The following is a 26,101-nucleotide window of genomic DNA, read 5'->3' as shown; positions in this document are numbered from 1 at the left end:
CTGTTATGGGGGCCACAATGCCACTAGACCTTTTTACAAACCTTCAGTAATAGTTGGCCAGACCAATAAAGGATTGGATCTGCTCCTTGGTTTGAGGGGCAGGCCAGCTCCAAATGGGTTCTACTTCAAAGGGTCGGGGCGAATCAACCCACTGCCCACCCTGTGGCTTAGGTAGGATATCTCTGCAGCCCTCATTTTGCATTTGGAGACCTTGATGGTGAGGTTGGCTTCTCTCAGCCTTTGTAACACAATTCCCATATAATTTAAGCGGTCTTGCCAGGATCTACTGAAAATAGCCAAGTCAGCTATTTCGGCTCTGGCAAATGTTTGTAATGCCTGCAGCACCTCATTGATAAGCTGCTGAAAAGTAGCCCCAGAATTTACTAATCCAAAAGTCATAACTTTAAATTCGTATAGTCCAAATTCCACTATAAAAGCAGATTTTTTCCTGGGCATCAGTATCTAGGGGAATTTGCCAGTACCACCCACTCAAATCCAGCATGCCTATCAGGCTGGGTGATGGCATTTAGTTTTCAGTAGTCCACACAAAATCTCATCGTTTTGTCGTTTTTAGGTACCATTACAATAGGAGAGACCCAGGGTCTTTGTGACTTAGTGATTATCCCCATTTCCATCATGCTTTCTACCTCCTCCTGGATTTGCTGGATGTATTATATTTTTTACCTGAGTGAAATAAGGTTGTGTTTTTTTAAAGGTTGAAGGAGAAAAAATGGGGAAAGAGAAGAAAAGAATTAAAATAAGGTAAAGAAATAAGGAAACATTTACTAGATTTTTCTTTTCTACTGTTCTTATTTGTTTGCTCTTTAGTAGAACGGATAATATTTGGATATAGAGAAGGGAGATCAACTTGTTATATTGCCTGCTTTTATGCTGATTCATTTAGACATTCTTCATGGACATGTGAAAACTATAAATAAAACATTAGGAAAAATAAAAATGTGTAGCCTTTGAGACAACTTCTTCATTTACAATACACATTAGAGTCATGCAAGGCATTTCTTTACTTGAACAAAAAGACATATCTATTCATAAATAAGATATGTGATAAACAAGTAATAAAAATACCAATAAAATAATTGCTAAAGTATTGTCTTTTATTTTATTATGTTCATAAATTAAGATGTGGTCAAATCAATCTATTCTTGATTAATACCAAAAATGGTTGTAAAATATACAATTTACCTTATATTTTATCTCATATACAAATCTGCAAAATAAATATATACATTAATTTACTTTTATTTTTGATAATACACAGTTACAAAAAATATGTGCTACATACACAAGGTATGATACATCCGATAAAACACAGAGTAACAAAGCTAATGTAGTATCAAAACTAAGATGATTTAATGGCCAAAAGAGCTAACTTATTATTACTGAAAGCTTTACTCGACCTCAAATCTATGATGATTCTTTTCAAAATATCACTAGGGTCCAAGTAGCTTCAGAATTACCAAATTGCTACATGAATGGGTTTCTATCATCAGTTTCCATAATAGATATTTTCTGCTACATGAGTTGTTTTCTCAAGTATCCCACTTTCTTTAGAACTTTCCTCTAAAAGTAGTACTAAACTCGACATAGTTGTGTAAGGATCAAGTAGTTTCACAAGGGGGATTTCCACCCTTCTCTCATGAAAGATACGATTCTGTAGTGTCATGGCTAACATAGAGTCCATGCCCAGTGATGCAAGTGATTTGTTCATTGTAAGATCACTCAAGTTTGTATTACTGAGATAACTCACCAGAGAGGTGATATAATCTTCAGAATTGATGGGAGATATATTCTGAGATGTACTTTGTTCAGATAGGTCAAGCTTACTGCCCAGTTCTTCTGAAATTAGTGTATAGAAGCGACTTTTGAGTGATGCTATTCGAGAAAGAACATGATTGCTTAGAGTTCCAAAATTTAATTTTACTACAGCTTGCTGAGGATTATTCAGAATTAAGCTTTTTTTAAGATATTCATAAATTTCATGTATCTGCAGAATATCTATGCCTTTGAATTCCAAAATATTTTGAATGTGATTTTGATTTAGCAATAATCCAAGATTCAAGGCACCCCAATTAATGGATTGTCCTGAAAGTCCACAATTCCTCCTGTAGTGGCAGAAAACATCCAGGAAAGAATTAGCAGCAGCATAGTTTGCTTGTGACGAATTTCCAATAAATGAAGTAACAGAGGAGTAACACACAAAATAGTCAAGTTCCTGCCCTATGGTAGCCCGGTGGAGATTTATTGCCCCTGCAACTTTGGGACTTAACACTTTCTCAAAGTGAGACAGGTTCAGAGCTTCAAGACGTCCATCATGCAAAACCACAGCACTGTGGAATACACCTTTGATTGGACTCTTTGGAAAGATTATGTCAATTGAACTGATAGCTTCCTCAACCTGTAAGTGAGAAATAACATTACACTGAAGACTGACTATTCTGCTCCCTTCATACTGATTTTGCAAAGCCTTGATTTCTTCTTGCTTCTCACTGCTTGGATTGCTCCTTGAAAGTATCGCAATACAGCCCCCTCCGTTCTGGGCTATAAATTTCACAGTTTCAAATCCAAGCCCAGTGAGTCCCCCTGCCACTATGTAAACTGCATTCTGCTTAAACATTTTCTTCTGTGCTTCATATACTGGTATGTCTGAAATCCTGTTGGTCTTCCCATCCCCTTTTAGCACAGCAAGTGGGATACATCTGCAAGTGAAATAGGAGGTCGCTGCAGTGTTTGTGCTTTCCAAGTTCTCAGTCTGCTGAAAAACAGAATATGATAGGTTTTGAAATTGTTTCATTTGCATTGATTTGATCCATCCATGGACAGCCCTTAGGCATTGTTTTAGAGATGCTTTCTGAAAGATACTGATAAGTTTCAGTACATGAACACGGATATTTTCTTGATCACTTCCAAGTAGGTATCGAAAACATTCAGACTGTTGATTACCATGTACTATCACAAGGTCTCGGAGGTGGGAAAGATGGACTAGAAAGTCCTTAGACATTCCATCTATTGGAGGCAGATAAACAAGGGCATTGCACTGATTTACACGTTGCCACTGATCAGATGTAGGTGTTGCAAGTACTGTTCTCCAGCCCGTTTCCTGTGCTGTCAGAGTAAGCACTTTGCACAAAACTGATTCTGGTTCAGTAGAAATAATACCTAAAGTCCCACTGTGTTTCACCTTTGGTAATGTTTGATTCACAATTTCCCATGCTACCATAAAGTATGACACACAAGGAACATTTCTAAAGCATGGAAACTTTTTGATGTTGAAACAAACTGTCCCTGGAACCTTGACTCTTGATGATGCAACAACAGGATAACATGAAACAACTTGATCTCCCACCTTAACTTTTTTCACTTCACTGCCTATTGCAGTTATTGTGCCACTGAAGTCCAGAGCTAAAAGCTTGTGTTTGTCTATTGTATATGAATTCCAATACAACGTATTCCCAAAGTTACAGCTTGAAACGCTAACAGGAAAATAGTCTTCTGAATGGATGCATATTTTATCCATTTGAACTTCAACACTGTGATTTTCAAGCTGAGTAATAGTATTATTGGCTATTTCCGCAGATAAATCTTTCACTTGGTAAGGATCTGTAGTGTATAAAGTGAACGTCTCTGAGTTCTGAGGAGACTTTGAAGGTTGACTGTAATCCACATCTTTAAATGGTGTGCGTCTGATTTCTGAAGTGTAAATTCTTCCTTGATTGATCCAGATTTCTGGATAATCCTGTCCTTTATATTTTACAATAACATCTGCTAAGGCTGAGATGTCCAGTGTACTCGAAGAGCTGATGTCAATCACCTGAAATGTGATTCCTGAAACTTCTATTACGCAGGTTCTCGTCATGCCACACAAAGCAAATCCAGGGTTAAGATGATCTACATTTCTATCTGTTGTTCTGTACGTGATTATTCTAACTGAACAACTGGATTTTTTCTCTCTTAGTGCCACAATAATTTGGCGATAAGCCTCACAACATTTAGCTAAATGTGCCACCACTTTGCTTGGGAACTCGTCATTTAACTTCTGAATTCCCCACATGAACAAAACTTCCTGGTAGTCTTCAAGCTCCCTTTTCATTTGATGTTGTGCAGTCATTTCTGAACTCTTCGCTTCCAGCAACGTCTCCCAATCTTCATACATAACATATCTCGACTCATTGTGTAAGTATTTTTTGAGTTGCTGAGCTATTCCAAGTTTGTCAGCAAACACAATGACTCTGGGTGCTTCCCCTAAACTTCCTATGGTCTGAGGGGGGAAAATTTCTTTCCACTTATTTTCAAAGAGCAAGTCGTTGTCTCTTGGGGATGTTGGCTTCATAAAAGTGATCCCAACATGTTTCAGTTCTGCCAAAACAGAGCCACATTTATCTGTAAAGCATCCACAGACCTCTAAGTAGTTCCTAGTCGATTTGCTTGTTTTCAAATATATCATCATTTCCTCCTCCAAAGGTCTGAAAACTACAAGGCTGCCTATGCCAGAAGGAAAGCCTGCTCTGGTTTGGAAAGTTATTGTCGTCATGACAGCTGTCATCTGTAGAAAACAGTCTAACAGCACTGGATGGATACAATAGTCAGACATCTCTTCTCTGGTCTCTCTGTTCACCTTTATGCTGGTTATAGCTTCTTTTAGCTCTTCACAGTAAAATACATCCCTTAACTGTCTGAACATGGAACCATATTGAAATCCAACCTGAGACAGTGTTTCATAAACCTCATCTGCTGTAACTACTGATTTACACCTCTGAAAGATGTCTTGAAAGGAGATGCTGTTTTCTTCCACCGCAGCTTCAGACTTCTTTGCAATTTGTCCTGATGCATAAACTGCAGCTGAGGATGACTGTATTTTGAAATCTGTCAATGATTTTTGTGATGCCAATTCTATCTTTAAAACATGGGACTTCTGGTTTAAAACACATGGTGCCAAAAAATTGATATTAATCTGACAAGTACTTAAAGGCACTTTTGGCCTCGAGCTACTCATCACAGACGCCAAAGCGAGCTCTACAAAAAATGCACCTGGAACTAAAGCAACGCCATTGTTCTTGTGCTCATATAAATAGGGTGCTGATGCCTGGGACACTGGGCAGTTGAATTCAGTGTTGTCGTTGTTCAAACTGTAAATCAAAGGATGATTTGAGTTTACAGCTCTTCGATTTGCTTGTTGATGGATGTCCAAATAGGCCATTAGCTTCTTACGATCAAACTGATACCTGGGAAACGCTGCTGGAATACTTTGATACCCTTCACAAAAGTGATGCCAGTCAGGATTATATCCCAGTTCAAAGAGATTCCCTGCAAGAGTAAGAAGCGTCTGATATTCTTTATCAGTTTGCAAGGAGGACAAAACTCTAGTTTGTTTGCCTAGCGTTTCCATTATATACCTCTGTAATGCTCTTTCAGGGCCTATTTCAACAAACACAACATTGTCCTTTTCTCTAGCTGAAGTCACTATGGCCTGTGTGAAAGCAACAGGATCTCGAGCATGTCGGGCCCAGAACTTGCCTGTAGTGAAATCATCTGCGGAAGCAACCTTCCCAGTCAGTGTTGAAATCACTTCAATTTCCGGCTTCTGTTTTTCCAAATGCTGTAAATGCTCCATCATCTCCTTTACTATTGGATCCATCATGTGGCTGTGGTACGCAGTTGGGACATGTAAAACATGAAGAAATATGTCTCTCTTGCTGAACAGTTGAGCTAGTTTTTTCTGAAGGGCACTCACAGCGTCTGCGTCTCCAGACAAGGTACAGGAAGAAGGGCTGTTAAAAGCTGCAATGCACACCTTCCCAGAATACGGGCTGAGGGCTTCTGATACTTCTTGAACAGGGATGTTACCAACTACCAACATTCTGCCTCCGGTAACCTTCGCCTGTAACCTACTCCTGTGATAAATTACTTTGACGGCATCTTCAAGGGACAGAAACCCTCCACAATGGGCAGCAGCAACTTCTCCAACTGAATGGCCAACAGCAGCCACTGGCTTAATTCCCCAGTGTTTCAGAAGAGAAGTTAAGGCAACCTGGAGAGTAAAAAGCAACGGCTGGGCAATTTCTGGCCTTGAGAAATCCTCACATTCACTTTCTGTTAATTCCAGGAGGCTGATGGGTACATACTGCTGAAATAACATTTCTATTTCTTTACATTTGTCTCTGAATACTGCCTCTGAACTCAATAATGTCTTGCAGATCCCTTTGAAATTTACTCCATTAGCACAGAACACAAAAACTAGTTGTGGAGTCGTCTTTGATGGAGTTATTTCTGTTTTAGTTGCTAATGCAAGTTGTTGCTGTAAATGTCGAAGAGAGTTTGTAACAAATGCTTGTCTGTACTTGTAATTTACATGGCTTCTTCTACAGGCAGATGTATAGGCCAGATTTGGGAGAGTTACTGAGGTGCTTTTGTTTAACTGCTCAGCTGAGTCTTCCATTGTCAAGTTGAGGGATTTGCTTGAAGCCGCAGAGAGTACAAATAATTCAATCGGTCGTTTAAAAGAGGGAAGAACCTGTGTTTGCTTGAACTGTCTGACAACAACATGGGCATTGGTTCCCCCAAATCCAAAACAGTTGACACCAGCTACTCTTCCAAATTCTCTCGACTCTTCCCATTTCTCTACAGTCGTTGGAATTGATAGATTTAATTTCTCTGTATTTATGCTACTAATATCCTCTCTGTAGTGCAAAGATGGAACAATCGTTTCATGGTGCATCATTAAAAGAACTTTAATTAACCCAGCTGCCCCGGCGGCTGATTCAGCATGGCCAACATTCCCTTTTACAGAACCAATCTTTAGAACAGGCATTTCAGGAGATCTGTTTTTACCAATGATGCTACCTAGGCTCTCTGCTTCTGTAGGATCTCCAGCAGGAGTTCCTGTGCCATGTGCTTCAACATACTGCACAACTGATGGGTCAACATGAGTCAGATAAATGCTGCGTAGTAACTTTTCCTGTGCTGTCTGAGATGGTCTTGTGATTGGAGTCACGGATCTGCCATTCTGATTTACTGCACTGATGTTTATAACTCCCCATATTCTGTTGTGGTCTTCTAGTGCCTGTTTCCACATAAGGAAAAAAATGTATGGGATCATTTGGGATTTTTACAATGTAAGGAAGACCACAAAAGCAAGAGCAGACAGAACATTTTCTTTTATTGTTCAGTGTACTCTTCTCTCTTACACTAGGATAAGTGCCTAAATATTTTACCCCTGGATATTAACTTCACAGTCGAAGAGTTGCATCTAAAGCTGTGAATATGTCCTCCTATAGGAGGACATATTAGAATGGGAATTACACAGTCCTGGTTACCTGGAAATCTCATTTTTGGAAGCTCTATGAAAATAAACCTACCTTTTTTAGTGGCTTCAGTAAAAGAACACCACAGCCTTCTCCCCTTCCGTAACCATTTGCCTTTTTAGTAAAGGGCTTACTCATCCCCTCGGGAGAGATCATTTTTGCTTTACTCAGAGATACGAAGGTGCGGGGATCTATAATGCAGTTCACTCCTCCACACAGAGCCGCTTCACAATCTCCTGTAGTAAAATAAATGTCTGTTTTCCATCTTCTGTGCATCTCTACAGATTTACATTAATACACTGTAGTAATATACTTGAATTGACAGCATTGCCCATTGCTGATAAAATCAAAGAATTTGCAGAGAGACTATAAAAACAGAACTGACCCACTGAAAGTTCATAGACAAATTCAGACTTTCAGGCCCTGAAACCCAACAGATGGTAAAATTCTCAGCGTTTGGAATGGGCCTGAGTAGACAGCAGAATATTATTAGAAGTCACTGAGGTAGTAAATGCTCTTTGTCTAAAAAAATAAAAGTAAAAAAACCACCCAATCCTCCATGTATCATGATAGTGTGATAGGGCGGAATGGCAGACACTAACAATTTCGCAAGCTCCTAAAAATGGAAAGCTCTTTGTGACCAAATGCGCCCCTATATTCACACCCTACACACTATTGTAATAATCTTTGTGCAAAATATGAGGTATCATTTGAAAACTAATAACTCATGGGTCAATAATATCATGGTGAAATTTAGGTAGCAACATTACACGTAAAGTTATGAATTCCCCAGAAATATTGGTGGTGACACATGTTCAAGCACACATAGCCCAGATTAGGTAGGTCTATCTTAAACACAGGAATGTGTGTTTACCTCACTTTACAGGTAAGTAGTAAGAGGCAGAGATAGGGTGACCAGATGTCCCGCTTTTATAGGGACAGTCCCGATTTTTGGGTCTTTTTCTTATATAGGCTCCTGTTACCCCCCACCCCCATCACGATTTTTCACAATTGCTGTTTGGTCACCCTAGGCAGAGAAGGAAATCTTCATTTTATCAAACAATAGCATGAAATATCTTTCACAATGAGACTCCTTGTTTCCTTCCTCACATCGAGAATGAACTTTGTCTGGAAGGGTAAACCTCAGGAAAATGCATTTCAAAGGGTGACTGAACTATAAACATCCCAAAGCAAAAACATCTCAAGTTATCCCTCCCTAACCATCGCTCTCTCTCTTTCACTTACAAAGATAAAAGAAACAGACTTTGAACTTTGGGGCAGACCATGGTCTGAGAATTTGGTCAGCAATATCACTGGAATTATGTGGTAAGGGACTTCACCTTGAATCAAGTCTAGTTTGTTAAGTGTTTTATCTCAATTTCTTTTGTAACTACTTCTAACTTTAATGCCTTATACTTGTACTCATTTAAAATCTCTCTCTTTGTAATTAAATATACTTATTTTATTATTTAATCAAAACAAATCCAGTATTGTGAATGGTTTGAGTAACTCCTTTTAAGGTGGCAAATTGCTGTATATTGATCCCCTTAGAGGGGCAACAGACCTAATATATCTGGACTATCAAGAGAGGTCTGGGCAGTGCAAAGCAAACATTTTTTTGAGGGAAATCCAGGACTGGGAGTGTGGTGGAGTTCTCCTGCATGTGGTAAACAAAGTTGGTGGAAGCCAGAGTGTGACTAGAGAGTGCTGGCAAGCTGTAGCTATATACAGACACACACGGTGTGACTTGCATGCTATTTTGCTGTTTGTGAGCGGCCCAGGTTGGGAGCTGCAGCAGCAAAGCATTGTGAGGTATCCCAGATTACAGGACAGGAGGTGACACAACCCCTCACTGGTCTGGATTGCACCGCAGAACGTCATACTGAAATCTTTCATGGTTGCTGATAATCAGTGAGAGTGATTGGCAATTGCTGTTGCCTATCACAGGAACTGCGAGTGCAAAGGTTTCATTTTGTTCATTTTGGTAATGGTGAAATGCAAATGCTTTTAGTCCTTACTAGCTGTGATATTAGTCAAATTCTAGTACTGCACATATATACCTTAGCAGTTTAATTGCTGTAGCAATCCTAATTTATTTGCTTATTTACTTTTAGTCCCAATACCTTGTTTAACTGCTTGTGAGGCGTAATGCAAAGCAAAAAGAAATGATGAGCATGCAGTATCAATGGCAAGTGATGGTCCAGTCAGATTAAAAGTGTATGAAATCCTGTTAGCAGCTATGCTCATTGCTGCCCCAGTCCCATCGTAATGATTTATTTCAGTTACTGCTCTGCTTGCGATGATCTCATAGTCTCGATTCATAAGACCTGTAAAAACAGCAGACTTGTTTCATGTTAGTAAGAGAGATTAAAACAGGTGATCAGATCTAAACCTAGTGGTGTTCTTTGCTCTCCTAATTTAATCCTATGCTGTTTTATGTCAGCACCTAAGGTGAAATCCTGGCTGTATTGGATTTCACTCCTGATCTATATATTTGAGACTTGAAATCTGTCTGAAGATGTTAAATGACATGAAGGGCGTGTCTGCAAGAGAAAGTTGCCCTAGTCTAACTAAAGGTGTGATTCTAAACTGATTCAGTGACACTGGGACAAACCCCTATTTTGTTTTAACTTAAACGGATTCCTAAATACTTAAACTAAACCAAAATGAGCCTGGTTTAAATGGAAATAAGAGAGTCCACGGAGCCTTTTGCTCTGGTTAACTGGCTGGGTTTAAAATCACACCTTTAGTGAAACCAGCGCAACTTTCTTGTGTAGCCCAGGCCTTAGTGCTCGATATTGACACAGCCCTATGCAGCTGGGCAGGGCAGTAAGGCCGTATAAGAACCATCCCATGTGGCCATGCAGGGCTTAGCTTGCTTATGAGACATTGGGTTTGGTGAGGCAAGAGCAGGAGCTGCACTCCCAATAGTCTCCCTGGACTGAAATGGGTTGCCTAGGGAGGTGCTGGAATCTCCGTCCTTGAAGATTTTTAAGGCTTGGCTTGACAAAGCCCTAGCTGGGATAATTTAATTGGTGTTAATCCTGCTTTCAGCAAGGGGTTGGACTAGACAACCTCCTGAGGTCTCTTCCAACCCTAATATTCTATGATTCCCTGTGAGCAGGCAGGGGAGGGGAAAGGGGCCGTGTTACTGAGTCCGTGGGCATGCAGCCCTGCAGTGGGAGGAGGGAGGAGCTGGACCGGTCCAGCTGGAGCATCAGGAGCTGGAGGTACAAAGGCTCCCAGAGTCATCAGGAATGCAAGGGAAGCATCCACAGTGCTACTTCCGTCCAGAGAGCACAGTGTCCACCCCACTCCTTAGCCAGGCAGTGCTGTTTGTGATTTAGACTTAGGCTATGTCTACACTACCACTTATGTCAGCAAAACTTATGTCGCTCAGGGGTCTGAATATTCCAGCCTCTGAGCGACATAAGTTACAACAATATAAGTGCTGGTGTGGGCACAAAGCTCTCCCACCAACATAGCAACCACCGCTCGTGGGGGTGGATTAATTATGTCGACAGGAGCGCTCTTTCTCATCGGCTTAAAGCGGCTACACTAGAGATCTTAAGCTGTGCAGATACATCAGTACAACTGCACTGCTGTAAGCTCTCTAGTGTAGACTTAACCTTAGAGCAGTGGTTTTCAAACTTTTTTTCTGGTGACCCAGTTGAAGAAAATTGTTGATGCCCGCAACCCAATGGAGCTGGGGATGAGGGGTTTGGGGTGTGGGAGGGGCCCAGGGCTGAGGCAGGGGATTGGGGCATGGGCTTACCTCAAGCGGCTCCTGGTCAGCAGCGCAGCAGGGGTGCTAAGGCAGGCTTCCCACCTTACCTCAGGTGGCTACCTTCCCTACCTTACAGCGACCAGCAGCAGGTCTGACTCCTAAGCAGAGGTGCGCAAGCAGCTCCACACGGTTCTCGCCCGCAGGCACTGCTCTCCTAGCTCCCATTGGCCGGGAACTGACCAATGGGAGTGCGGAGCCAATGCTCGGGGTGGGGGCAGTGCTTGGAGTCCTGTGGCCCCCCCGCCTAGGAGCCGGACCTGCTGCTGGGCACTTCCTGGGTGCAGCGCAGTGTTAGAACAGGTAGGGACTAGCCTGCCTTACCAGGCAGCACCGCTGATGGGACTTTTAATGGCCTGGTCGGTGGTGCTGACCAGAGCTGCCGCGACCCAGTGCCTTACATTCCGTAACCCAGTACTGGCTCACAACCCGAAGTTTGAAAACCACTGCCTTAGAGCAGTGGCCTCCAAAGTGGGGTGCGCACACCCCAGGGGGTGCGTAAGACCATTTCTGGGGGTGCGCGGCAGGAGGAGTGCCACAGAAGAAGCGCCACTACCACGGTGGCGGCAGCGCTCCTGGACCTTTGATTCTTTGGTGGCACGCCGGCAGCAGCTCGGCTCTCCCCACTCCATCTTCGGCAGCACGCCGGCGGCAGCTCGGCTCTCCCCGCTCCGTCTTCAGCGGCATGCCAGCGGCAGCTCTTTTTTTTGCTTCCCTAGAGCTGGCCTGGGGGTGTGCGATCCAAAAAGTTTGGAGACCACTGCCTTAGAGTATCATTTATGTAGCAATGAACAATACCATGACCTAATTAGATAATGTGAGCTGTTTATAACATACAGTATGAAGCATTGTTCCTAGTATGTTAGCCTTAGATTTTCTATCATTAGATAAAGTTAGATAACTTTATATAGTATATGGAAATGTGTACTGTTTTCCAAGATGTTAAATGTATGAAATAGTTTGTCATTAGACTGCGAGCTTACCAACAAAAACCCCCGTTTTGGTGCCACTGATATTTTCCATTGTGACTCCTGCATCCTCCAGTGCTCTGTACGTGCATTCCAGGAGTAACTTTTGTTGAGGATCCATGCGCTCAGCTTCCAGATCATTAATTCTGAACAGCCTGTTGTCAAATGTGTTAAATCTAAGACATACAAACCAGGAAATGATATGATATATATACAGCATACACTACTAGATATATATATAGATAGATAGATAGATAGATATAGCATTGTTAGGTTTTACAGTAGAGCTGGTTGGAAAAAATGCCAATGATACTTTTCTAATCGGAATTTGTTGATTTGTCAAAATCAAAAATGTTTCACAGAGACAGTCTGATACTGATACTGGCAGAGTATTCCCAGGGTGCCCCACGGACTCAGGGGCAGCCAACTGCCTTGTTTTGTTTAGAAAAAATAGCAAATGAAAACAGTTTGATTTTTCTGAAACAAAAAAATTTGAAATTTCAGATATTTTGAAATGTTGAAATTTCATGTGGAATGGAAATTCTGTGTTTCGACCAGCTCTGCTTATGAGAAAAGGGGCAGATTCTCAAATGGTGTAAATTGTGATGGCTCCATTGAAGCCAAAGCTATTTACTTCAGTGGGAACAGGATTAAGCTTTAACATATAATTTAAGAAAATTTGGCTAGTGGTTTTGGAACACAGAAACAGGCTTACCCATCAATAAGAGCAGCTCGTGTCGTGCATATTTTTCCTGGTTTGTTATCATCTGGATCATACCATTCTCTGATATTGAATCTTTCTGGGGTTATTTCTCTGGTACAGTTTCTGCCCTCCACCAATACTTGCCAGAAATTGTCGATTCCTTCACCTGTTGCATGAATATTTTTTTTAAAACAGATTAAATGGGTTTTTTAACAGCACATACTGAAATTGAAATCCTCATAGATCTACAGTATAAAAGTAAAATGTTACATTGTCTTTAAAAATAAAGTTACTGATGATAAGCAAATGAAAATTCCCAAGTTATAAGGAAATTAAAGATTTGCAGATGAATGGTGCTTCTGTGTCTCCTCAAATTCTGCGTGTTTTACAAAAAAACAAAACAACACACACAAAATCCTCATTTTTTCTCCATTTTGAGAGACGTAGGGATGTTTTTCCAAACCATTAAGGGCATCAGAGATAGTCACATCTGCCATCTTGTTTATACACGATGGTCCCACTAGAAGACCATTATCAGTTACTTATAACTTTGCCCGTGCTGTTTTGTCCATCAGGCTACTGGTGTGCTGAGCCCACAGTCAAACATCCTGACCAATATTGTCTGTCTGTTTCCTTCTATTTCCCATCTGTATGTCTGTCAGTCTGTATTCATCTGTTGTCTTATACTTAGTTTGTAACCTCCTTGGGACAGGGACTGCCTTTTTGTGCTGTGTTTGTGTAGCACCTTCCACAATGGGGTCGTGGTCCAGGACTAGGGCTCCTAGGTGCTATGGTAATACAAATAATAAATACATAATAATAATAATAATAACTCTTACAGCCGTTTCCATGAGAAGCTCTCACACCTGACCTCAATGCTTTGGAGAAAGGACTTGAAACTCAGCGCCGGGGTTTCTCTGGATTCAGGGATGTGCTTTTTCCGATCCCTGAGAAAATTTGCCCAAACTTGGCCAAGTTATAAGCTTTTGAAAAATCTCAGTTTGCACATGCTCAGTAAGGGTTTGTTAGCGTTGGTGACTGAGCATGCTCCTTCCCCAAGATGCAAGGATGAGCAGGACTTTTCCTGCAATTGCTGCTTATGGCTGCTGCAGACCTCTAAGGAGACTGTCTTTCCTGTGTGCCCAATTCTCCCACTTCTGGTGCCCAGTCAGCAAGGAGAAAGAGAAACAAAAAGAGCCTGACTTGCGTGCAGAGGGATAAGGGAAGGGAAGTGGGTGGGGAGAAGAAGAGATGCAGGGCAGGGAAGCAAGGGGTTTAGCAGCTGGAGCTGTGAGTGGAGGGGACAGAAAATGAGGGAGGATAGAAGTAGGAGGGACAAAACAGCAGGAGTTGAGCAGACGGGTGACATGCAGGAGCCAGGGGGATAACAAAAGGGGAGGAGACAGATGACAAACTAGGGGTATAGGAGTAGGACAGGACAGGGAGAGACTGGCTGGGGGAGGGTGGTGGAGAAAGGTCCATAATCACTAGAGAATGCTCCCGTACGGAAGCTGAATTTGAACCTATTACTCCTGAGTCCCAACATTACTTTGCTGTCTAGCAAATAGCTGTGAAACCCACTGGCAAAGTGTGTATGTCTCATTCTCCTGTAGTGGCAGGTCCACCTAGAAGATTAGTGCTCTCAGGTACTTCATTAACTCAACTGATGGAGGACTGTGCTGTGGAACTTAAGATCCCTGCCCTGATGATAATCCACGTGGGAGTCAGGATGGTTCCACCTGATGAAATGTTTGTTTTTTTAATTTGGAAGTGTTTTTTAAAAAAAACTTGTGTTTTTTAAAATGTAAATTCCTATCTTCATTAAAAGAACATTAAGGTTGTAAAGTCAAGCACTCAAAATATTAGGAAATGCCAGAATTAAGGTTCCCTATGCAACCTTAATGTATCTCCCTTGTGTGTATGTATTACCATATGGTCTTTAATTACATGGTCATATACTATTTTTTCCATAGTACCCCTGCCTCATTCAGTGCACAAGACATTGTAACATAGTAGCTTGTCCCCAGCCCAGGAAGGACACACTGCCACATGCAGAGTCTCTTTCCAGGCACAGTTTTACCTTCCAAACATAGGCAAAACACAAAAGCCAGTTCCTCAGCCTATCCCAAGTGACAGTGTAACCCACACACCTTCTGGGTGTGGTGTTCTGTCCATCTAGTGGCACCAGGACCACTTAGACAGAGAGATAAAATGAGTCCACTCTACAGCCTTAGCTAAGAGGTAGTTGGCTTTTAGCTCATGCGATAGAGGCTCATGCACTAAGCTCCAGAAGTCCCTGGTTTGATCCTGCCCGCCGACAACCGGGGTCTGTTACAACAGTTCCCAAGGGATTTTCCCCTTTGCCTCTCTCAGTCCCTCCAGCTTCAAGGCCTCTTACAGGATTCTTTCTTGCTCTTTTAACTGAGCACTGCCTCCCATAGCTTTCTCTCTAGAGGCTATTTTTCCCTAGCAGGTTCCCACTGCCTGCCAGGGGACTCAAGAAACTGGGAACACCCGTTCCAGCACATGGAAGCTGGACTTGGTATATTTAAAGGGCCAGCCACCCTTTGACATATTGAGCTCTGTGAATGAATCAAGGTTGTGTAGTGAAGTGAATGAGGCTGTGAATGACCCCCTCTCTCATTTGTTGCAGAAGTTGGAAGTTGCTTGATGAATAAAGCGGGAGATTAAAAGAAAAGGAAGGATGGTCTCAGTTAAATGCCACCCTGGAGAACTGGATTCTATCCCTGCCTCTGCCACAGAGTTCCTATGAGATGCTGGGTAAATCACAATAACCAACATTTTCACATGTGGACACTGTGTTTTACTCATTTTCTGGGAACCCAACTTGAGGTAACTAGGATCCAATTTGCAGAAGGGCTGAGCATTCTCATCTGCAGCTGAAGTCAATGGGAGCTGTGCTCTGAACATAGAAAGTATTATCAAATGCTAAGTACTCTGAAAAATCAGTGTGTCTCAAATTGGGTAATTTTGTGTCCCAATATTAGCTGAGACTTTTGACATTTCTGGCTTTAATTTCTGTGCCTCATTTCTCCATGAATATAATGGGGATAATAATATGTCCTCCCATGACTCATTAATGTTTGTAAAGAACTAAGATACTATGAGAGCATCACAGAAAAGCCCAGGATGAAAATAATAATTCTACATTCAAGGCAGGTTTGGATGGTGTGCAGTAAGTAATGCAGAAGGTCATACATTGAATGACAAGGACAATAAAAATATTAGAAAGCTACCCATTCAGTGAGTTTGTTCGTCTTGTGCACTGAATGAGGCAGGGTGCTCTGGGGAAAATAGTATGTGATCATGTAATTAAAGACCATATTGTAATGCATACACACAAAGGGACCAAATTAAGGCTGCACAGGCAACCTTATTTCCTGACAGCTGGGTGCTTGACATTGCAACTTTAATTGTCTTTTACATAGTTTGTTTGGATGTAATTATATAAGGAAACAGGAATTGGTGTGGGGGTGTATGTGTGTGTTTATATATATATATATATTTGAGGGCTGTCGATTAATCGCAGTTAACTCATGCGATTAACTCAAAAAAATTAATCGCGATTAATCGCAGCTTTAATCACACTCTTAAACAATAGAATACCAACTGAAATTTATTAAATATTTTTGGATTTTTTCTACATTTTCAAATATATTAATTTCAATTGTAGCACAGAATACAAAGTGTACAGTGCTCACTTTATATTATTTTTATTACAAATGTTTGCACTGTAAAAATGATAAAAGAAATAGTATTTTTCAATTCACCTCATACAAGTATTGTAGTGCAATCTCTTTATCATGAAAGTGCAACTTACAAATGTAGATTTTTTTATTACAAAACTGCACTCAAAAACAAAACAATGTAAAACTTTAAAGCCTACAAGTCCACTCAGTCTTACTTCTTGTTCAGCCAATCGCTAAGAGAAACAAGTTTGTTTACATTTATGGGAGATAAATGCTGCCCACTTCATATTTACAATGTAACCTGAAAGTGAGAACAGGTGTTCGCATGGCATTTAAAGACAGCATTGCAAAGTATTTATGTGCCAGATATGCTAAACATTTGTATGCCCCTTCATGCTTCCAGAGGACATGTTTCCATGCTGATGATGCTCGTTAAAAAAATGCATTAATTAAATTTGTGACTAAACCCCTTGGGGGAGAATTGTACGTCTCCTGCTCTGTTTTACCCACATTTTGCCATATATTTCTTGTTATAGCAGTCTTGGATGATGACCCAACATATGTTGTTTGTTTTAAGAACACTTTCACTGCAGAGTTGACAAAACACAAAGAAGTTACCAATGTGAAATTTCTAAAGATACAGCACTTGAACCAAGGTTTAAGAATCTGAAGTGCCTTCCAGAATCTGAGAGGGACAAGGTGTGGTGCATGCATTCAGAAATCTAAAAAGACCAACACTCTGATGCAGAAACTACAGAACCCGAACCACCAAAAAAGAAAATCAACCATCTGCTGGTGGCATCTGACTCAGATGATGAACATGAACATGTGTTGGTCTGTACTGCTTTGGATTGTAATCGAGCAGAACCTGTTATCAGCATGTACACATGTCTTCTGGAATGGTGGTTGAAGCATGAAGGGACATATGAATCTTTAGCGCATTTTGAACGCAAATATCTTGCGATGCCGGCTACAACAGTGCCATGCAAATGCCTGTTCTGACTTTTTGGTGCCATTGTAAACAAGAAGCAGGCAGCATTATCTCCCATAAATGTGAATATACTTGTTTGTCTGAGCAATAGGCTGAACAAGAAGTAGGACTGAGTGCATTTGTAGGCTCTAAAGTTTTACATTGTTTTGGTTTTAAATGCAGTTATTTTTGTACATAATTCTACATTTGTAAGTTGCATTTTCATGATAAAATGATTGCACTATAGTACTTGTAATGGGGGAATTGAAAAATACTATTTCTTTTGTTTTTTACAGTGCAAATATTTGTAATAAAAATAAATATAAAGTGAGCACTGTAGACTTTGTATTCTGTGCTACAATTGAAATTAATATATTTGAAAATTTAGAAAACATCAAGAAAATTTAAATAAATGGTATTCTATTATTGTTTAACAGCGTGATTAATCATGCAATTAATCATGATTAATTTATTTAATTGTGCGATTAATTGTGATTAATTTTTAATCGCTTGACAGCCCTAATATGTATATAAAATCAAAAGAGGAAATAGAGATACAAACTATTTACTTAGGGCTTGTCTATATGGCAAGTTACTGCAATGCAAGCCAGAATATGAATCGACAGCACACCAGTTTGCCATGTGGTAATGTCTGATGTGGACACTGCTAGAATGCAGTAAAACTTCTGGAGTGCAGCTGCACAGTAACTTCCTCTGTAGACAAGTCCTTAGATTGTAAACTCTTTGGGGAAGGGACCCTCAAGTCACTATATGCATGTATGGTGATAGTGCAAAGGGGCTCCAATAGGGCTTGGACCTCTAGGTGCTACCACAATACAAATAATAAAATAATAAATATTAATTTTCAGAACGTTTGTTCAATTTTGGGGGAAAGCATTAATGTATTGGAGTTGTATCTTGGAGAGGTTGGAAAGAAAGCTTCCTACTCATCAAAGGCCCTATTCAGCTCCCACTGAAGTCAATGGGACTCCAGTGGCAGATGGATCAGGCAACAGGATGATATGTGAATGTGAAAGACAAGATACTGGAAAAAAATCTGATGGTGGTGGAGGAGAAGGAAAAGCTATCTACCTGGAGTTGTCATTTTTAACATGCTTTTTATTTGCATAACTCTATAATAAAATGGACACATTTTTTCCCCGATTTACACCAATGTGCAACCTCAATCATGGTAAAATTTGGCCCAGTGCTTTTTGTTTCCCAAAACCAGATTTTTAAGCCTGATTCTTTGGCATGGGTTATGTATGTTTGTTTATCCAGTATCTAATTGTTGTGTCTGTGGTTATAATTCAGGGTCCCATAACGGTATGCACCAATGCTTGCCCTTTGAAGGGAGAATGACGAGGTTGCATGTGCCATATGGGAAATACAACCCAGAGCTACTCGAGGAAGGATCTATGCGTAATAATAAATAATAATAATATAATAATAATAATACCACCAAAAAGATAACTGGTGTTTTAAAAAGAAAATCCTGTTTTTAAAATATATGCATGCTTGTAAATCTGGTGTAGTCCATAAAGTTCTGCCACATCTCAAGTTACCAGAAGAGTTTGTATATGAGAGAGAATAATGTCAAGCCCTGATAATATGTACTAAAACAGCCACGTTATCCGAAGGCTGACACATACTTCTTGATTGCTGCATGACCTTGTCTAATAGTCCACACAGATCTCAGGTTTTCAAGAGTATTTCTGTTCCTATAACAGCAACAGAACGACACCACCACATTCTTTTCATTTAGCGACTTGGGGCAAAATGTAGACCTAGGGTAAAGAACGGAACTTAATGGGGTTGAATTTGCTGGTCATGTTCTCTGAATGCTAGAAAGTCGACTCCCAAAGCAGATTATGTTCTCACAACTGAGCCAGGGTCAATGATCAAGGAGCAGGCAAAAAAAAGCACTTAGACGACACCCTCAAAGCCAACATGAAGAAGTGCAATATTGACATAAACTCATGGGAAACCCAAGCCCTTGATTCACCAAAATGCCAAAGGACTTTGTGGCAAGGATGCCAGTATTTTGAGATCCAACAGAGACAACTGGAAACAGAGAAACAGGAAGGAGGAAGGAATGTTCTGCAGCCCAATTTAACAATCCAGATCCACCCCTTCCATTGGGAAATGTCTGCCCCAACTATGGCAAGGTCTGTGGATCCTGGATAGGTCTCATTAGTCACCTGTAGATGCACCAGTAATAACTGGCTATCATTTTATTGGAAGAAAATCATCCTTGAACACCAAGAGATCACCAACACACGCTTACCCCAGGTCTCAATATGGCCTGTAGCCTAGAAATGAACCCACCTATTAGTCCATGTGAACTGTTGTATGCAGTGTTGTTGCAGCTGAGTTCATCCCAGGATATTAAAAGACAAAGTGGGTGAGACAATGTATTTTATTGGACCAACTTCTGTTGGTGAGAGACAAGCTTTCACAGAGCACTTCTTCAGGTCTGGGACATGAACTCAGAAGGTATGTGTACACTGCAATGTAAGCCCAGGTTTGAACTTAGGCTCAAGCCTAACTCCCCCTTCCATCTACATGTAAATTTTGCTGACCCAGGGTCCCGGGATTCCCTGGGAGTGGGCGGTCTGAGCCTGCGTGAAGCTGGGACCTAAGGTTCAAGTCCTATTGCTTTGCAGTATAGACATAGCTCGACTGGACTTGTGCTCTGTGAGTCCACCAAAAGTATTTCACAGTCCCACAAGCTGACTGTCTTGTCCTTTGGACAGTCAAGTTTGGTGGACAGTCAAGTTTTCCCTCACTGCACTATGAACAAAAGCTAGAATGGCCACATTTTGGGAGGTTGCTAGGAAATCTGGGATATGAGTGGTTGGACTCAAGCCTGCATAATGCAGTATAGATGCTGGAGCCCCAGATTGGGACCAAGGGTTCAATAATTCCTAACCTGGGGTTACAAATGAGTGTAAAGGCTCAGACTCTAGGTTAACAAACCCAGGGTATGTTACATTGCAGTGTAGACATAATCAGAGTGCCATAGCTAAATACAAGCCCTATGACTAGAGAGGTGTTTAACTGCTCACTGCACCTTGAATGGTCCCTTGAAATATGTCTACTTATCCTAAACAATTGGTTTCTCCTTGTATTTAGCTGTGACACACCCGAAGAACAGCTTCGAACTCGAAAACTTGAATCTCTCACCAACAAAAGTTGGTCCAATAAAAGATATTACCTCACCCACCTTGGCTCTCTTATGTGAACTGTTGACAGTCATGTTAAATACCTCATGATTTTTACAAGCTGATCTTAAATAATATTTTGGGTCAGCTTTGCTCTAAATCTCAAAGCAATGAAAAACTGCCTCATGTGGTCCTATGTGAAGAAGCAATTAGCAAAAATTGGGTCCCGCCAAGCCAGAAGCACAGAGAGGAATGTGTAGTCACAGAGCTTAATGCTTTGGGCCAAATCAAAGCCAAATACAGTCAATCAGAGGATTCCTAATAACTTCAGTGGGCTTTGGATCAAGCCCTTTATTTGTCATAAGCAGTGACACAATCAGTCACACTACTTCCTGGAGCAGTGACTCTTACTGTATTAACTCCTAAATGTCTTCTCTGAATTTTAAAACATATGAAGTGTTCCAAATCTAATCCCAGATCCTTATTTTGTAGTTTGAACCCATAAATGAAAGAGCTAATGATGCAGTCCCTTCCCTATTACATTACTACATATTGCACAGTAGCGCAAACTTCCTATAGATCTCTTAACACATAGTAAAACAAATGATTGAATGACAGCACTCTTTGATACTCTGTCAGTATTGTAATTTGTATTTATCCAAAACTTACCTCCGGGAAAATTGCATCCTATCCCCACTATAGCAATTTCATCCCCAGTCGCAGTCATTTTTTCAAATTTTTTCTTGAGCTGCAAAATACACTTTTAGATGTCACATAATTCAAATGAAAGTATGTATGTCTAATTAAAAAAATTCTTACAGAAGGTGAACTTCCCACAAGCACACACATCCAGACAAAGTTAATCTCGAGCACTCTATGTAAATTGTGGGGGATTAACACTCCTAAATGGTGACCAGATTGCTATTATCTCAGCCTTTTTGATATTAGCCTTTTTAAAACTGCATCATACTGTTGACTCATATTCAGTGAGTGAGCCATTATAACCCCCAGATCCTTTTCAGCGGTACTACTGCCTAGCCAGTTATTCCCCATTTTGTAGTTGTGCATTTGATTTTTTTCTTCCCAAGTGTAATACTTTGCAGTTATCTTTTTTTAATTTTCATCTTGTTGATTTCAGACCAATTCCCCAATTTGTCAAGATGACTTTGAATTCTAATCCCGTCCTCCAAAGTGTTAGTAACCCAATCATGTTGTGACAAATTACAAAGAGGTCATGTGACATAGTGAAACCCTATCATAGAATAGAAAGGTGTTAATAGCCAATTAGTTACATCTATGGCATCTGTGCCGTAATTAATAGATTCAGAGGCCAAAAGGGACCACTGTGATTGTCTAGTCTGACCTCTTGTGTAACACAGGCCACAGAACTTCCCCAAAATAATTCCTAAAGCATATAATTTAGAAAAACATCCAATCTTGACTTTAAAATTACCAATTACCAACATGACCCTTAGTTAATTGTTCCACTGGTTAATTACCCTCACTGTTAAAAATGTATGATTTATTGCCAGTCTGAATTTGTCTAGCTTCAACTTCCAGCCATTGGATCATGTTATGGCTTTCTCTGCTGGATTGAAAATCCATTATCAAATATTTGTTCCCCATTTAGGTACCTTTAACCTGTGATCATATCACCCGTTAACCTTCTGTTTATTAAGATCAATAGATTGAGCTCCCTAAGTCTAACACTATAAGTCATGTTTTCCAATTCTTTAATCATTCTCACAGCTCTTCTCTGAATCTTCTCCAATTTATCCACAACCTTCTTGAATTGTGGACACCAGAACTGGATGCAGAATTCCAGCAGTGGTTGCACCAATGGCAAATACGGATGTAAAATAGCCTCTCTACTCCTACTCAAGATTCTCCTATTTATGTATCCATAGATCACATCTGCCCTTTTTGCCATAGTTTAGTCATTGGGAGCTCATGTTCAGATGTTTATCCACTCCCACCCCTCCCCCAAATCTCTTTCAGAGTCACTGCTTCCCAGGATAAAGTCCCCGATCCTCTAAGTATGGCATATATACTTCGTTCTTATATGTATACATATACATTTAGCTGTACTGAAATGTATATTTGCTTGTGCCCAGATTGCCAGCAATTCAGAATCCTTGTTATCCATGACCTCTCCACATCATTATTTACCACTCCCCCAATTTTTGTGTCATCTGCAAACTTTATCAGTGATGATTTTATGTTTTCTTCCAGGGCATTGATGAAAATATTAAATTGCATAGGGCCAAAAACTGACCCCCTGTAGGATGCCACTAGAAACACACCTGCTTAATGATGAGTCCCCATTTACAATTATATTTTGAGACCAGTCAGTTAGCCAGTTTTTAATCTGTTTGATGTGTTCTGGGTTAATTTTATATCGTTCTAGTTTTTTAATCAAAATGTCATGTGGTTCCAGGTCAAAAACCTTACAGAAGTCTATTACAGCAACACCATTATCTTTATCAACCAAATGTGTAGTCTCATCAAAAAAGATATCAAGTTAGTCTGACAGGATTTTTGTCCCCCATAAACCCACGTTGATTGGCATTAATTATATTACCTTCCTATAATTCTTTATTGATCAAGTCCCATATCAGCAACTCTACTATCTTGCCTGAGATCAATGTTAATTAGTTGCTTCTGAGGGCAGGTCTACACTATCGTTTAAGTTGATCTAATTTATGTCACTCAGGGGTTTGAAAAGGTCACCCCCCTGAGCAACGCAAGTTACAGTGACCCAAGTGCTGCTCACCAGTGCTATGTCAGCAGAAGATGTTCTCCCGCCAACATAGCTGCCATACCTCTCACAGAGGTGGAATAATGATGCTGACAGGCGAGTGCCCTCCTGTCAGCATAGAGCGTCTTCACCAGGCATGCACCAGCAGCAACAGTGCAGTAACATTGCTCCCAGCAACACTGCACCCTGATGTGAAGGGATGCTTGGGTGGTGAGCATGCACCATAATAGGTGGTAACTCCATTCATGCTGGAGGAGGCAGGTGGAGGCAATAAAGGGCCATTACTCCTGCAAAAGTAGTTGGTGCTGGCTAAAAAGTGGACGTGCCCAGGGAAACAGGAAAGAATGAGAATTCAACACTTCCCTTCAGAAGCATCCACTGGTCCATGCCCCATAATGCACTGGCAAATATTGATGTTGTCTTTATTCCAATTCAGTGTAAGCACCACCAGAAAGTAGAAAGTATTCTGTAGAAAACTTACCCATTTTAGTCCTTACATTAGTGGTCATATTTTCAATGAGAGCTGCTGGGAGCAGATTTCAAAAATCTACCCAGAAAAGTAAATTTGTTTTAAGTGTTCACATTGGATTTTTAGTAAAAATATTAAGTACTGATGATATTCAGACTCCTGGGGTCAGATCCAGATTAACTTAACTGACTGCAATGGAGTTAGTCCAAACTGATACTCGTGTAACTGAGCTCAGACTCTGGACCTTACTGTTTTAGATCCCCCTAGGTGATTTACAGTTACAGTTTCCAGTGATTATTTTCTCCAAATTTTAAAGTGATTTTTCGCAAACTATTGCTCATTTGGGGGTCATAGTCTGATATACTAACTCATGCTGAGTAGTATCTTACTCCACATATAGATCCATTGACTACAGTGGTATAAAGATGCTACCCAAACTTGAGGAAGGTGATCAGAATCTGGCCCTCTAGAAGTAAAACTCTGTTTTTATTTGTGTCTTTTAAAAATTGTTTTCTTCAAAATTCTCAGAAAAATTGCCACCCCTGCAGCCATGAAGCCTGGAAATGCACTCCCACGAAGCCTGGAAGCTTGACAATCACAAAGCGATACATGTTTCGGCTTATAGAATATTATATAAAAATCAGGCCTCAAATTTTTGATCCAGTTGAGTGATACCATTTTTAAGCTAAAGCTGGATATCCAGGTATATACACTAGCAAAAAGACATTATAATGGATTATTGTTGTTAAACTAAAACCTAAGTCGTATGTAAACAATTGTGATGGAAAAATAACAGCCTTACAATCAAACATAACATATTTCTAACTATATAGCATATTTCTCTCTTTAAGGAGATATGTTGTTCTTACCTTGTTTCATTCCTTTAGCAATGGTGCTAAATACTGATTTTATTTAAAGCTATTATATAGTCTTCTGAGGAGTTTCAAATTCCTCAAACATGACCTATGAGGAAAGGTTGAAAGAATTAGGCACGTTTAGTCTTGAAGGGAAAAAAGACTGACGGGAACCTGATAACAATCTTCAATTATGGTAAAGCCTGCTATAAAGAGGACAGTGATCCATTGTTTTTTATATCCTCTTGGGCTGCACAAGGCAGATTCAGGATGTGTATTAGGAAAAACTTACTAACTATAAGCATAGTTAAACACTGGAATAAGTTACCAAGGCAGGTTATGGAATCACCAGATGTTTTTTTTAAGACTATGTTAGAAGAACACATGTCAGGGGTGGTCTTGGTAGTCTCACCACTTCTTCAGCATGGAGGACTGGACTAGATGACCTCTCAAGGTACCTTCCATCCCTACATTTCTATGAAATTCAATTAACTTCAGTAAAATGGGGTGAGGAAATGTTAACATCCTTTAAGGAAGAGAAATCAGATGAATAGCGGGCTTAGTCACTGATCCTGACTGAAGTTCCAACTATTTTTTATATGTGGTATATTGCTGAAGTGGTGAATATTGAGTATATTTTACATTAGTTAAAGTATCAGATTGCTGGAGTAAAAAATGAAGTCCATATACTGTCAAACAGTTCTTTTGCAGTGATCATTGTCCTGAAATAGGAGATATTCTCCTCACATTAAACTAAGCCATGATGTGCTCTAAACTTAAGAAATCAATTAAATGCAACTGTCTTTAAAGTAAATGGATTAAGACTGTCCACCCTTTATCTCTATAACTCTCAGATATTATTTAAAGATACAATAACTTATCATATGCACAGCATTTTGTGATGTCTAAAGAATAAATCCTATATCAACTGACATATTTCATGTTTGATTTTGAGGTTGCTATTCTTTACATACCAGTTGTTTTTAAATATGCAAATACAAAACTTTGTTAAAAGAGTAAAAAGTGGACAAGTTTTAAGAGAGCCCAGCTAGCACCCAAATACAGACCATGCTTTCTTTACAAAAATTCTACACCTTTAAAGAAAACAACAAGTATTGGAAAGTCCAAATGCAAATGATGAAGGGATCCAGTCAGTTCCTCTCTGCTATATAATTCTTCATCACTTCTTCAGCTGATTTTATACCACCCACCAAAACCTACCTTTGCCCCTTGTTTTGATGTGAAGTAGAAATATGTTGTTGGATATATATACTGTTGACTGTAGAAATTGTTAATTTAGGCCTTGATCTTATAATAAGACCATCTCAAAGAAGAAAAAATTGTAAAAATACTGCAAATATTTGAAGAATAATTCATGTTACCACTGAAAACCTACAAAACT

At 40.1% G+C, this 26,101-nt stretch overlaps 1 long non-coding RNA gene across 1 annotated transcript in view; it reads left to right on the top strand.

Moving 5' to 3' along the window:
• LOC142071216 (uncharacterized) overlaps positions 1 to 26,101 on the top strand; it is a 61,663-nt gene that overhangs the window by 24,935 nt on the left and 10,627 nt on the right. Inside the window, exons 2-3 of the long non-coding RNA XR_012667268.1 lie at positions 716 to 762; positions 8,569 to 8,645. This is a non-coding gene — a long non-coding RNA (uncharacterized LOC142071216). The remainder of the gene's footprint in view (positions 1 to 715; positions 763 to 8,568; positions 8,646 to 26,101) is intronic.

Source organism: Caretta caretta, chromosome 2 (genome assembly GCF_965140235.1).
Source record: "Caretta caretta isolate rCarCar2 chromosome 2, rCarCar1.hap1, whole genome shotgun sequence".
Taxonomy (NCBI): Eukaryota; Metazoa; Chordata; order Testudines; family Cheloniidae; genus Caretta; species Caretta caretta.
The sequence above is the reverse complement of the archived record's forward strand: the minus strand, read 5'-3'. Positions and strand labels throughout refer to the sequence as shown.